Genomic DNA, 14,383 nt, shown 5'->3' with positions numbered 1-14,383 from the left:
CAGACAGAAAATGAAATGCAGGCTTGACTCAGTTTCCCAACCTTTCTTGATATTAAAATTATAACAGGAAAGAGGAAATGAAGCTTCTGCCCTAAAGGGAAGAGGATAGGGCTGAGAAAGCACAATTGGGAGTATTTGTTGACTTGAGAAAGAACAAACCCCATAGCAAAAGAGATCCTGTCACCTAAAGACAGTAAGGAGACATCTTAAAGAATACATATTAACTTGAAATAATTAATCCTTTCAGGATTAATCCCTGGGAAAGAGGATCAAAAGGAAACATTTGGAGTAAACTTGTGGTTTGCCTGAACTTATTTCAGTTTCTGAAATATAAAATAGAATCTTTTTTGAAAGCCAGACAGCCACCACAATGAAAGAAATTACAAATCAGCTCATTTCCCCAAGATGCTTTGGCTTCCATGAATCAACATTTTCTGATTGAAAAGGCATTTAATTAGAATGACAACCAGATCCAACTGAAATGAGGCATAGGATGTCAGGAATATCTCTTGAGCATGAGATGTCTTGGTCTTGTCCAAGGGACATCTTTCTCTATAAATAAAGCAATTATTGTGGAGCAGTGGGCAGAAGTTAAAGGCCCAAAAGTTCAAGAAATGTAATGATACTGCTTTTTTCCTTCATTATCAGGAGAATTCCATATGACTGATATTTCAAGACTTACTAGTGGCAAAAGCTTGAACTAAATCTTTTTCTGCCAGTAACAAAGAAAAAAAGGAGGGAAGAGAAGAAAGAAGAAAATTTGCTTCTACTCTAACCCAAGAACAGTGACAATGGCATATCTCCTAAAAACATTCCATTACATAGATGTCCTATATTCCAGTTACTCAAACTGTAACGTGCAGTCACAATCAGCTCTGCAGCAGGCACTAAATTTGCCTTTGTCTGAGTTTCTTTGCCCTACCCAAGGCTGACCTTAGTGTTGAGCAGACCTAATGCCTCACTGCATCCCAGTCCACTGTGACTTACACAAACTTGCCCCTTCAGCACACCACACGGAAATAGGAACAAGAATAGAATTTTTATTCCTGCTCTCCAGATTGTAAAAAGCAATGCTAAGTAAATAGCACAAAATTAACCATTTTGCATATTCACAATATTGGCAGTTTTCAGTGACAAAAATGAGAGAGATCCATATAAAAGCAGAGAAAGAGACCCACTGAATTCCATAGCTCCAAGATGGTCTTTGCACGTGGAAAAAGACACAAACTAAGAAAACTTCAAGGAAAGTCTTCAGATCTCTGCAATCTCATGCTCATTGTTCACTAAACTTTGCTTTTTATATTTTTCACAAATATGCATTACACATGAACACAGAATTGTCCCAGACTAATACCTGGGAAGAAATAAAAAGAAGGCAGCTTATGATGTGTCAGCTCTATTCACACACTGCTCAAAATGGGCAAATCCAAGAAAAAAAGCACAAGCATGAGTCTCCTCTTTCCTTCATCCACACACTTCTCTAAGCTGAAGTGCATTAGCAATCTCAGATAGCTAATTCTTAATCTTTAGCAAAAAAGGCCTTGAAGTTTTCATTTCCATAATTTAAACAAATCTGAGGACTCTTCTCTGGCAGGATTTCCCCCCCCCTTAATCATTCCTATGACTCAGAAATAGGATACAAAACTGTGAAAGGTGCTGTGAACTCCTTGCCAGAATAGGCACTCCAGAATGAAGTGGCATTACGGCTTCTTATCTTGTGCTTCTCATTATTCATCTGTTTCATGCCTCTTCATTGCCAAGATAGTCTAACATTTCTGGTGCTTCACATTTCACTGAGGTTTAATTGCAAATAGCTTCAAGGAGGAAGAAAGGCAATAAAGACAGACATGAGCTAAGGGATTTTGGCTTAAAGTGTAAATGTTGTCACTGTACAATTTAGACAAATTAACTGGGAGGGTGACACAAAGGACTGAAAACAGACCTGACTGTAGGGATATACATGGAACAGACAGACTGACTTTCACATTAAATAAGATAGAGCCAGTGAATACATTTCCATCTGGTAAAGTGAAAGGGTTTTACAAATATAAATGAGAATGTAAGAGGGTTCTTCAACAATGATCTCAACAAATGAAGGAAGGAACACAGTAAAAAACTCTGCATCTAGATTAAACTTGAGCAGTGGGAATTATCTGGAAGTTCCATCATGGATTAATACAGAAATTCTAGCAGCCAGCTAGAATAGCCTAGCCAGCTAGGCCCCTTATTTTCTACCATCAGCCAGTATGATGCACTCAAATACTACTTTGGCCTCTTAAAAAGCAGTGCATGGGATGAGACACAGACAGTGGTGAAGTTTGAGGTGAAGTTACTGTCATTCTCTGTCCCTTAGGCACAGGAAGCAGTCTGCAGCCTAGCAGGGCTGGTCCAAATCAGCTCATATAGATCATGGCTCACTGAAGAGCGCAGAAATTCCTTCCCTGATATGGATTTCCCACAAAGCTTGCATCTCTCTGAACAATAACATACAATTTGGACATCCTTTATAACCTATTGAACTCCATTATAAACATACAGGCTTATAAAAATCATCCTGCAGGCATCCTGGCAGGGATGTGACACATCACCTCACACTCCAGCACAAAGTTTTCTGTTGTGTGCAAATTCCTGGGAGCCATACCTCAAGAGATTTTTCTTTCTGATCAGTCTGTCCACCTTGCCCAGCACTCAGAAAGACCCAATCCCTGCCTTAACTGCATATTCCATGAGGAGCAGCACTGTGTATATTGGAATATAAGTCTCTATGTGACCCTCCACTACTGATCTTCCAGGAAACCTCTTGAGTTTCTCCTTCATATACACAATAAACTAAAATCTCAGGAACAGTGAGACATTCCTAGCAATGACAAACTTCCTGGATATTTCTCATCCTTGCTGTGGAAGAGATTACAGAGTCTTAGAAGAAAAGGAAAGTGAAGAGGGGAGCGTGTCTGCTGGACCCAGGTTTTGGTCACATTTCTTGTGAAAGGCTGTGTAGGAAGAACACAATCAAGGAAACTCTGACACCAAAAAAGATGAGGCTGCTGAACACAGTGCTACACCTTGCACAGAGTACAAACATTCACAGTGAAGGGTAGAATGACCACAGATAACCTTAGGACTACAACAATTCCTGTGGGAGTTGGTCTGCTCTGAGTTTGTCTCACCAGACAACTGCTTTTAGTGGATTCAAGAAAAGCCCTTCAGAACTGCAACTTGCCATTGCAGAAACAAGACCTTACATGTGGGACAAAATTACCCCAAATCGCTGTCTGCACTCAAGGGGTTTCAGATTCCTTGGACAAACAGGATTTTATTATTTGGAGTAGGGTTGTTCAGAGGGCATCTAGTCTAATTATCTGTGGAACTTCAAGTATATGCAGCACAGAGTCCCTAACCTGTGATAACATCTGCAATGACAGCTTTTGTTTAAATCATCTTCTGTTGTCTCAGCAGCAGAACCCAGCATTTCCCATTTCATTTTTATATATTCAGGAATTGTACATAGCTTCTGCAGCTGCAGTTTTTGAGTAACCAGAATAGATCAAAATGTCTGGTGGCTGAATTAATTTACAAATATTAAACACTACCAATATTTGAACAGTCAAAATATTTTGTGTCTACTCATCTATAATTCTGCTATTCATTAATATTTCAAATATTACTTGGGTTTCTTGTAGGTCAGATATCTGACTTTGTACTCAGTGTTTCTGCCAGTCAGGTGCCAGACACAAACTTAGACTGAACTTTTTATTCATTTATTGGGCAAGTAGCATCTGTGAGTACAGAAAAGTGCTGGAAATCTCTGCTGGCTATTGCTGCTGTGTGAGACAACTGGGATAAGTTAAGAACTGAGAAAAAGTGAAAACCCTCTGCTTACTCAAAAGTTACTTCAAAATTGAACTATTTTAAATAACCTTTTATCTACTTGAAGCATAAATCTAAAGCAGTTAGATGGGCCTATTTCTTTCCTAATATTTCTCAGGGTGGTGAATCATCCCTGTACGGAAGAACAGGAATCAGATCTTGCATGTCTTCACACAGATTTAGAAATTTTACAATAAACCTTAATCCGTTTTTCACTCTCCAAATCTTCCTTCAGAGCATCTGGCATTACTGTAATATATAACTGCTCTAAAAATATAGTGCTGTAGGCAGCAACTTTGACAGTGAAGACCTGATGGAACGCCACCAGTCCAGCCCCCACCACGTCTCATTTCTGCTCATGCCTTCTTTGCTCCCTACAGCAATGAGAGTAAGGTAGGTAGAGCTACACCCACCCACAGCCTTCCCTAGATACACAGGGACTTGCCAAAATGGTATTTACAGTCTCACATGTCACAGAAGTTCATAGCACTCCTGGGCAAATAGGGCAAAAGATGAAAGTTGCCAAAAAAGCCTGTAAGAGACTTCACAGGGAGACATACAACAGTAATCCATGGCAATTTTAATTTACATCATGGAGTTTTCTTACCACATTTTCAATTTCAAATGCCAACAGTTTGATTCTTCAGATTGAATTATTAGTCTCAAGACAGGAAGGAGTGACAAGTTTCTGACAGTAGCAAAGTTACCCTGAAAGCAAGTCCAGACTAGGAACACACAAAAACCAGCTCAACTTCATCTCCAAATTGAGACAGAGATAGAATAAAAGGAAACAAGCCTGACTGGAGTGATCTGTAACCTCTTCAGCTTTCTCACATAGCTGAGAGAAACCCAAACATGCCCATTTCCATCAAAGGTATTTTGAACCAAGATGGTAGAAAGAATACAGCAGGTTCCATTTAGCCACGATCTACATCACTGGATACCTGATGGACACATTTTCCAAAGCTGCATTTCAGTGGCACTAATTAATGCTACCTTAGTCTTCAATCACTGTCTTCAAATGTGTGTCCTAACTATTAAAACCAGAAAACACAGGAAATATTAAAAGGAATTTTTTCCACCAGAGCAGGAGGGTGTCAATGCAGTAACAATACAATGGTTGCTCTTTTATGTATCAGATGAAAAATGCTGAATACCTGCAGGGAATTTCTTAGATTGCTCCAGGAGCTGGCTGGGCTTCTGTAGGATTTTCATATGCCTCCACCATACTTTTCAATTTTCGGTGGTATCTGCTTATCTACACACAAGTTTTCCTGAACTGTTGCTCATTTTTCACAACAGGGTTCCAGGCAACAAGGACATCATCACTACAGACAAAGTTTAAAGATTTTCACTATCAGCGAAATTTCATACAACAGCAGTGTTATCAGGAAAAGCTGAGACGTGTTCAAAAGGTTGCTAATAATATCCCTGTCCATGGGCAGAGCTTCAAAAAAAGCAAACAAACCTGCCAGACTTCAGGTTAGGAGATCTGGCAAAAGCCTGACCTTGTATCTTTGATTTGGGGCTAGAATCAATAAGCCCTGAAACTTCCTTAACCATCTTTTTGCTCAGCTTTGATCTACTGAAAAATATGCAAAGCAAGTTCAAATTTACCAGTGCAGAAGCAATAGAGAAGACAGTCTGGCTAACAAACAAAGGACTACAGCTAAGTGTATTTAAGAGACATATGTATAGCGGAATATTTTATTTTTTTTGAAATGCCAATATTCAGCCATCTGGCTTTCCTAGAGGCTTTTCAATTGTGGCTTTTTTTTAATAGCCAATTTTCAATAACAAGGATTAAAAATATAAAAGAAAAGAAAACCAAGTTCTTTAGTGTAAACCACTGCAGGCTACCAATCACCACTCCATTGTTAAACCTACATGAAGCATAATATCAAGGAAGTTGCTATTTTCTAAAACAGTCCTTTATTATCTAAAATACTCATTCCCTCTATATCCTACTATGTGTTAGTCTTAATGGCCATATGGCCAGTCATTTATAATTAACAGCTTTTATCTAAATAAATACAGTGCTTTGAATATTTAAAAGATTTGTTCATTAAGAACCCTCAACAAAAGGTGGAAAAGGCTCTTCCCACAAAAAAGAAGAGAAGGATATAAACCCCATGAGGTGTCTGCAGGCAGGAAGCAGCACATCAAGTGTGGTATTGACCATTTCCACTAAACAACCACCACATGCCTGCACAGAAACTTCAGTGTGAAGCAGATAAAACACCAGATTAATTAAAAGGAGTTCTGGGGGCCAAAAAGCCACATATACACAGCTTGTATAGTGCAGAGGGTCTGATAGCTTGAATTAGCCTTGCACCAGAACTTTACAGCACAGCACTGAGAAACCTCAGTTTTTATCTGACTTTACAATCTAATCATGTGCTTTAGGTTTTTCTATAAGTGTGAAAGGCAAAGAACTACATTAATTCCTCCAATCTTCTCATCCTGGCACAGTATTGTGGTTGTTTCCAATAGGACAGTGCATGTTGTGCTGCCTCATCATGGCAGGGGCTCTCAGTTTTTTCTGTCCATACTGCCACAATGTTTTGTGCTGTACTAACAACCAAATTCTTGTTAGACTTCCACATCCACTCATTATTTCCTTTCCTTGTTTATATAAATTGCCATGGCTTGTTATTTGTCAGGATTCATATCTGTGAATTTAATGGAACTGCATTTCTCAAAATCACCCACACTGTCAACAGCTCTAATTTGTTTATGTCAAATCAGTTCCCCCCACCCCCCCTCCCCATTTACCCTTCTGTTTCATACCATTTATATTAGCTTGTCAGCTGGGATTTTATTTATTTATTTGCTTTGGAAGGTTTACTTCTGTGAAACCCTCATGGCAGAACCACACAACTCAAGGGACAAGTAATAAGATATAAATACTTTCCAAACCAAGCTGTTACTTCCCATCCAGGTCTGGTCAAGTGCAAAAGAAGTTCTGAACAGTTTTTTTGCATTTTCTAGAAAAACAGATATGAGATGGTTTGGGATTTTTTTTTTCAGTTTTGGTCCTTTTTTAAAATTACTGTTGTTCAGATTTTTAGCTCTGCAGATTGCCCTATTTTACTAACCAACACCTTAGAAAGCAACTAAGAAACATTAAGTGAAAATTTAGATACTTAAAGATTTAATGAGCTCTTTCAAACATCAGCATTGTAATAACAGAGAAGTCTTACAAGGCACCTGATCTCTCACAGCAATTTAAGCATGTAGGACAAAGAATAGAAATTTTCTTTTGGTAGATACTTCCATACAGGACTTTGCAATGAGGTTACCTTTAAGACATTAAAGCATGTATAACTTTTAGTATGTGCTGAGAAAAAATTAAAAACACTGGTGTGGAATTATATAAAGTGCCTGCATGGCGCTCAGTGCTGCAGAAAGCCAAAGTCACACTTGACCTTGAGTGTTTAGAAAGGACTGAAATAATCTGCAACACAGCCAGACAAAACTCATTGCTTATGAAAAACTTGATAAATACTCAAACAGGATTTCTTTTTGTTCAGATTTAACACGAGCCTCTGCAAATATCTGAGGCTTTGATGACTTCTTAGAGGAGATTGGGATACAAGGGAAGAACTCCAGTATTTTGCTCAGCTAGATCCTTGATCCTTAAAACCAAATCATTGACCCAGAAGGTGTTCTGGTGGTTGTGCAGTGTTCAGTACTCCCAAGGGGAAAATCCATCCAAGTCAAGCCATGCTTTTGAAGGGGCTTGGTCCATCACACCTCCTCCTACTCCACAGAGCAGCAGAAGCTGCAGCACTCCTGTGCTGTGGCCTTGCCCCATCTCCAGCCTGCACAAAAATGTGCTGGCAGCACTCTGTGACAAAGGCACAGAGCATCTGGGCTCTGCAGGCAAAACCCTGCTCTCTCCTCTCCACCCATTTTTGTGCTGCACCAGTTTAATCAAGCAGTAAGCTACTTCTGTCAGGGCTCTTAGCAGCAGCCTGGCACACCACCTCATTTGCTGGCCAATCTGCTTTTTAGACCTTTAACAATAGCTCAGCATTGTGAATGCTCAACACATCATATATAGATATTGTGGTGTTTCTGATTTCCATTTTATTTTGGGTATTAACTTTTTTCAGTTGTGGCATTATTTACATGCTGGCAAAGCCTGAAAAAGAAATTATTAATAGGAAGTATTTCTGGATGTTATGGCAGAGTTGTGTTTAAAAAGGGAACAGAAGTTCTGTATTTCAGTTATTATGCTGAAAGCAACAAACTCCCTTTATTTCTTTCTAAACATTTACTGGAATTTGCATATTTTTATTTTCTGTAAATTTTATCCTAAAAAAAACCCCTTAGACTACACAGCAACAATATTAGTGCAACTACTGTGTCATCAATGCCAGAAAAAGTTGCTATTTTAGGAGTTCTCCCTTCAGCTTGAAAAAAAACAAAAATGCCTTGGGCTAAATTTAGCTCTCAAGATTTCAGCATTTATGTAGGGGAAGGGACTTTGAAATTCTGGAGTATCCCAAGTCAGCATCCCTGCTTTCCTGATTATAGCAGGACAAGGTTTATGCTCATATTTTCTAAGTTGAAAAAAACCTGCAATAGTAATAACAACAAATATGTAGGATCAACAATATGCACTAATTTTACAAACAATTTGAAACTAATTTAATCTCTGAGTTACAAATATTCCGAGTACCTCAACAAGAGTTGCAATCATCATTACTCTCCTTGCAGCACACTGAGATGGGACTGATCCCATCTGCTCAGCCAATGAAGCCAGAAATCAAAGTTGAAATCAAGGATCCAAACTTTGGGACAAAATCCTGAGTGGTTCTTGATCTTCAAGTCTTCTTTAATAAAGTTATAGCTAAGATTTGAAAACTTGCATGAACAATTTAGCTAGACATTGATATCATCACTTTAAAATATTCCATATGCTACATGACTCACTGAAAATAAACCTAGAAAAGCTGTGTCATCCACTGCCCTGCTCCAAGTCAAGAGAGAGATACATAATCCAACCCACACAGGTGCTATTAACCTGTCAATAAAGGCTTCCAGTGATGGAAAACAGACCATCTTCTTGTGAAACCTTTTCCAGCCTGAAAATGCAGCTAACAACACCTTACTCTGCTCTCAGTGGGAGACAGAGAACATCAGTTCAACTTTCTGTTCACAACAAACTTCCATACACTCTAAATTAATCATCTGAAATTCTCCTCATAGCTTGTGTTATCTAAGAGAATAAGGATAAAGAAGAGAGCTACAGGTTTTGTCTACATCATTCTCAAAACATGGCGCCTAAAAGAGAACCTCCAGGACTGTAATATCTTGCATTGTATGAGTCTTTTCATTCACCCAAGAGCAAGTTCATTGCTTTTTTCAAGCTTTATGTTCAGTTTGTGGTCTTCTAGCAAGTATTTTCAGTGGTACTGCTGCCTACCCACTTTTTCCTCATTTTATATTTGATGATTAATCTGCCATTTCCTTCTTACACAGCATCACCTGGGTGAACTTGGGTGAATCTGGAGGATGTGTCATCATTACTCACTGGTTCCCTTTAAGTGTTGTGTGGGAAATTGCCATTCTTGTAAATAGGTCTTTTATACAAATAGCCTACCTTCTGTCAGAAGCCAGCGCTCCAGACAACAAGAGCAATGATAGCTGTTGCCACAGTATCTTTACTATTAATTCACTTTAGTCTTAGTAATGACTTTTTCTTTGTTATCACTGTTTGATTAATATTAAGCACCAATTAAGCCTCAGTTCTTCACCAACAAAACCCTGAACAGATGGTGAGGACACATTACAGTGATAAGGCCAGAGCTAGCAATTCTAAAACTACAAACCATATCCTGGGATAATCACTAAAAAGGAAATACTACATTCATTTCCTATCACTTCTGCTCATCAGAGGGAAGCAACCCTGGGTATTCACTGTTCCAATTGAGACAAAAGACCTTTGGACTCAATCAATTGTATTTGTACACACAACAAGACTAGTTAAGTCAAGAAACTGGCATCCATGCAGATGCCTCAAACATAATAAGGACTTCCATTTATCCACTAGGCAAGACCCAGAAGCATTATACAAGATTTACAAGAGAAAAAACTTGCCTCATTCACACTGCCTTGATACTGCTGCAGTGGAGTCCTGAAGACCATGAACTGCAAGGGGATAAAAGTAACAGCCCAGACATGAGAGCTGAAACCTCACACTGAAAACATTCTCCTTTCAACCCTAAAAAGTCTTTCAAGACAGAAATTCAAAAGTGACTGGAAATGATTCTTCACTCACTTCTGGCACAGACATCAGGTCACTTCAGAAAGCTACGAGCATCTGCCCTTCTTGTTACTGGCACAGACATCAGGTCACTTCAGAAGGCTACGAGCATCTACCCTTCTTGTTCTTCAGCCCAGCCTTCTATCCCCTCCTGTTGATGCACTGCACCTGTGTGCCCTCTGTTCCCTTTGGTGGTTGGTCAGTGCCCCTGGGCACTCCATGGCTCATTGCTGTCAATGCTGCTCACCTGTTTCTCAGAGCTGTAACCAATTGGGGATGAGGCTGGGCCAGCCCCATTCCCAATCACCACAGTTTAACCTGCAGTTAAGACTGCTTCTTAATTGTGTATGTAATTGTTTTACAAGAACATGCTGACCCAAAATACCCAAGTTTATTTCTATTCTCAGAAACACCAATATAGCACCAGTCTGGTTTTTGGTTATGTTGCTGCTCTGTGAACTTTTATACCTAGATTTACAATCATGGTTTAGACTCAAACATCCTCCACAGTTATCCCAGGAACTTTATTCTTTTCTGGTATCATTGAGAAGGGGGGGGACTTTTCAAATTCTCTAACAATAACAGAAATCAGAACAAAACAGTACTTTTAAATATCTCTTTTTTAAAGTAAAAAAGAATTTGTAAATAGTAACAAGTTGTATAATTTGAAATACTATTTCTTGTTCATTTACCCGACAAAGCAGTCACCTGAAACATCTAAGAGTTATATCTTGTTTCTGGCTAAGATCATTGCTTTCACTCACTAAATGCATGCAATGTATTCCATTAGGCAATTGCTTGACCCTCAGTATACAATGTAACACAGGGCCCCTTGAAGACATTATATTTGATAACCATCATAAGGATTGATTAAACTGCCTCAGATAAGAGTATCTTCTTCCATCAGGATGGTTAGTTATGCTAACACCATGTGGCAGTACTTACCAAGCAGCTGAAGTTGTACAGAAATTTTGAGGATATAACAGATATTTCATTTTAACCTGAGATTAGCACACTTCTCCCCCAACAGCTGAAAAGCACAGATGTATAAATACATTAAAGCTAACAACTTCTAGCTCCCCTTTTTCTATTTAAAACTTGCTTAATTAAGGCATTTATATTTCCACAAATTACTGCAAAGTGATTGACCTAGAGGTTGCTCTGAACCTCAGAGATGAAAGACTTTACTGGAAATTCTTCTCAGCAGCTGTTTTCCAATTTCATTTGGTTTTAAAATCTCTTAAAAATACTTTTTTTTAAAGCACTATTGCTAAGTAAAACTTCTTTAGTTGACCAGAATGGGAAAACATTTTACTATCTCACAATGAGTCAGTTCCTGAAAGCTGATTAGCTTCTACTTCATAATGGCTCTAAGCATTCAGTTATCAGCAGTGACTCCCAAATGATCATGCTGGACACTTACAATGAAGCAAAATTTACTTTAAAGCAAACAATTGCAAATGCAGCACACTTTGGCTCTCCTAATGTCAGTTTAAGTATCATTGCCTATTAGGAACAACAACAGCACAGCTGAAGCAGTTAATAGAAATGAGCACAAGTCACAGTTTTAATTGCAGCCTTAGAGCCATATTCATTAGAGATGAACACATTCCCTCCACGTCCAAGCAGAATGCCTGCATACATGATTTCAAAAGCACTGCACATCTGCTCAGAATATGACTCCTGTCTTCCCACACCAACCTGATGTCTCTGATGAGGACAAGAATGCTTCTCTCCTAAATTTCCCAGCTGTATAATTCAATATAGAACAGTGCACACCTTAAAAAAATACACTTTGATATGTCCTTAAACAAGGCTTTACAACAAGATGTAATTTTAAATAATGTGCACAGATACATGGAAATATACTGGCATGATATTCTTGCTTTATCTCTGCCATTGTAAGAAATTGTATTTCTAGTGCCAGATTTAAGAAAATTGCACCTGTCAAACAAAAACTGTCTCAAACTCTTACTACTTCTTGGAAATGCAAGAAGACAGTACATGATGTTATTTCCTGCACTGGTAGAGATCAGCTATTGCACAGGAATCATTTACATCTCTGGAGGAAAAACAGTGCTTGTAGAACTCTTAACACCACCCTGTTAATACTAGCTCACACAGCCTTCAAGGATAAAACATCTTGTAGTTTTCCTTAAAAGTCCCAAAGCAGAGTTTGCGACCTGCAGCTGGAAACAGAGAGGTTAACTGGGCAGCAAAACCCCAGGGAAGGCTGAATAACCTTGAAAATGATCCAGTAAAGGATCAGAGTGAGTGAAGTGGGAAATGAGGATTTGGTTGTGTTGAAACTAAATCTAACAGTCCATGACATCTGTCTAACAAGGAAAAGGTTAAAAATGCAGATCTGGAATGCTACACTGCTTACTGTGAGCTGCTAAGTGTCCACGAACAAATTCCAACCTTCCAGACACTGAAATTTAGGGAGGATCACTCAGAATGGATGCAGGGAAAATAAGACTCTTTTCAAATAAGAAGAGATCAAACTTTAAGGATGCCAACCCACAGGCAGAGAAAAAGATTGAAAGTAGCACAGGGCAGAGATTCATTCCAACCCTCCAGACTTTAAAAAGCCAGAATGAAACTCCAGGGTCCAAGAGATTCTTGAGTTTCATTTCACCATTTATCAGCACTTGACAAGAATCAAGGGTTTCAAACAATCAGGGAGCTACAAGAGATTCCAGCATAAAACAGGTACATTGTTTGACAGGAAGCATTATACAAAGAGGAAAACAATTTAGCATTGCAAGGCCTTTTTAAAAGATATACATAATCATAGAATCATTCAAGTTGGGAAAGACCAATAAGATCATCAAATACAACCATTAACCTGGCACCCAGGCCCACAACTAAACATGTCCCCAGGTGCCACACCTACATGTGTTTTAAACACTTCCAGGATGGTGTTTCCAATACCTGACAACCCTTTCCATGAAAAATTTTGCCTAGTATCAATTCTAAACCAGCCCTGGTGCAACTGTATAATTCTACAGCATATTCTATACTTGAACTCTGAAAAGGAGTTCCTCTTGATGATTTATTTTTAATTTTCTACCGAAAGAAATGGGTAGATATCTTATTAGGGTCAGTGCAGTCTGATGAATCCATATATTAACAATTACAGTACATTGCATTAGCATGTCAACCACATAAAGTATACTTTAAGGTTAATAGAGTATGGTTTGTCATTTATTAATAAGATGACATGTTGAATATTTTTATTCCTTCAGAATGAACTCTACTTTTCTCATTAGAAACTCAATACAAACATGAAAGGAAAATAAAAACTGCAGAAGAAATATGCAACTTATCCTGAAATTAAATTTGGCAGCACTACCAAAATATTTCAGTGACATGCAATTTACTGGAGACAACAATTGCCAATTTCACCTAGTAAAAATAATTCTCTTCCTGTTCCTGCATCAGCTGACAGCTGTATTGGCTTCTCTGCTCCTACCTATGTCTTGCCTTTGGCTCCAACCTCATCAACATTTAAATGGTGGTCTCTGAGGAAACAAAGATGTTTTCAATTCTGAGCTCCAGACCTTCATCTACATTTATCCATAATGCATCTCAACCTGAACTGCTGAACAAGGGAATTATATTATGCCAACAGTAATGTCACCATGCACAAACAGCAGAAATAGCCTTCAGCCCAACAGCCAAACCTTTGCTGCCTTTGCCTGTCTGGGTTCCAACAGCCCACCCACACGCACACACACACAAAGCTGAACTCTGGCTACCAAGACCCTACTTGAATCTTAGACTTTAATTTTAGGCACATGCTTTCTTAGCTAGGAAATGAAAAAGAAAACGAAAACGAGAAAAAGATAAAAAAGTTTTAAAACCCACCCTAAACTAATATGGTGATTTTCCATTCCATGTAATGGGTCATACATTGAGAGCATTAATCTATAGATCCTCTGTAATTACATGTAATATTCTGGAAAGCCATGGAACAATCCTACCAACCACTCTCTTTTTATCCTTATGTTTTTCCAATAACTAACAATGTCCAGTTTAACCTTACTTTATGTTTTTGGAGTTTTTTAGGCATAATTAAAATTGATTCCAGAGCAACAAGAATTGAGAAGGTTCCTGGTGCTCACCTCCAGAAAGTACATCATAGACATGAAGCTTAAACAGTCACTGCTCGGAAACAGCCTCCTCTGGGAAGTCATGCTTCCTCTTTTTACACTGCAAAAATTCAGTCTCACTCCCACA

The 14,383-nt window shown here is 38.6% G+C and overlaps 1 long non-coding RNA gene across 1 annotated transcript; it reads right to left on the bottom strand.

Moving 5' to 3' along the window:
• Positions 1-1,097: 1,097 nt before the first annotated feature.
• LOC102039015 lies at positions 1,098-14,180 on the bottom strand. Its single transcript, XR_265406.2, has 3 exons — positions 14,012-14,180; positions 11,087-11,171; positions 1,098-1,354 (listed from the first exon to the last, which is right to left on the bottom strand). It is a non-coding gene; the product is annotated as an uncharacterized LOC102039015 (long non-coding RNA).
• Between the last annotated feature and the right edge of the window lie 203 nt (positions 14,181-14,383).

Source organism: Geospiza fortis, unplaced genomic scaffold (genome assembly GCF_000277835.1).
Source record: "Geospiza fortis unplaced genomic scaffold, GeoFor_1.0 scaffold318, whole genome shotgun sequence".
In the NCBI taxonomy this organism is placed as follows: domain Eukaryota; kingdom Metazoa; phylum Chordata; class Aves; order Passeriformes; family Thraupidae; genus Geospiza; species Geospiza fortis.
This window is presented reverse-complemented; position numbering and strand designations above follow the sequence as displayed.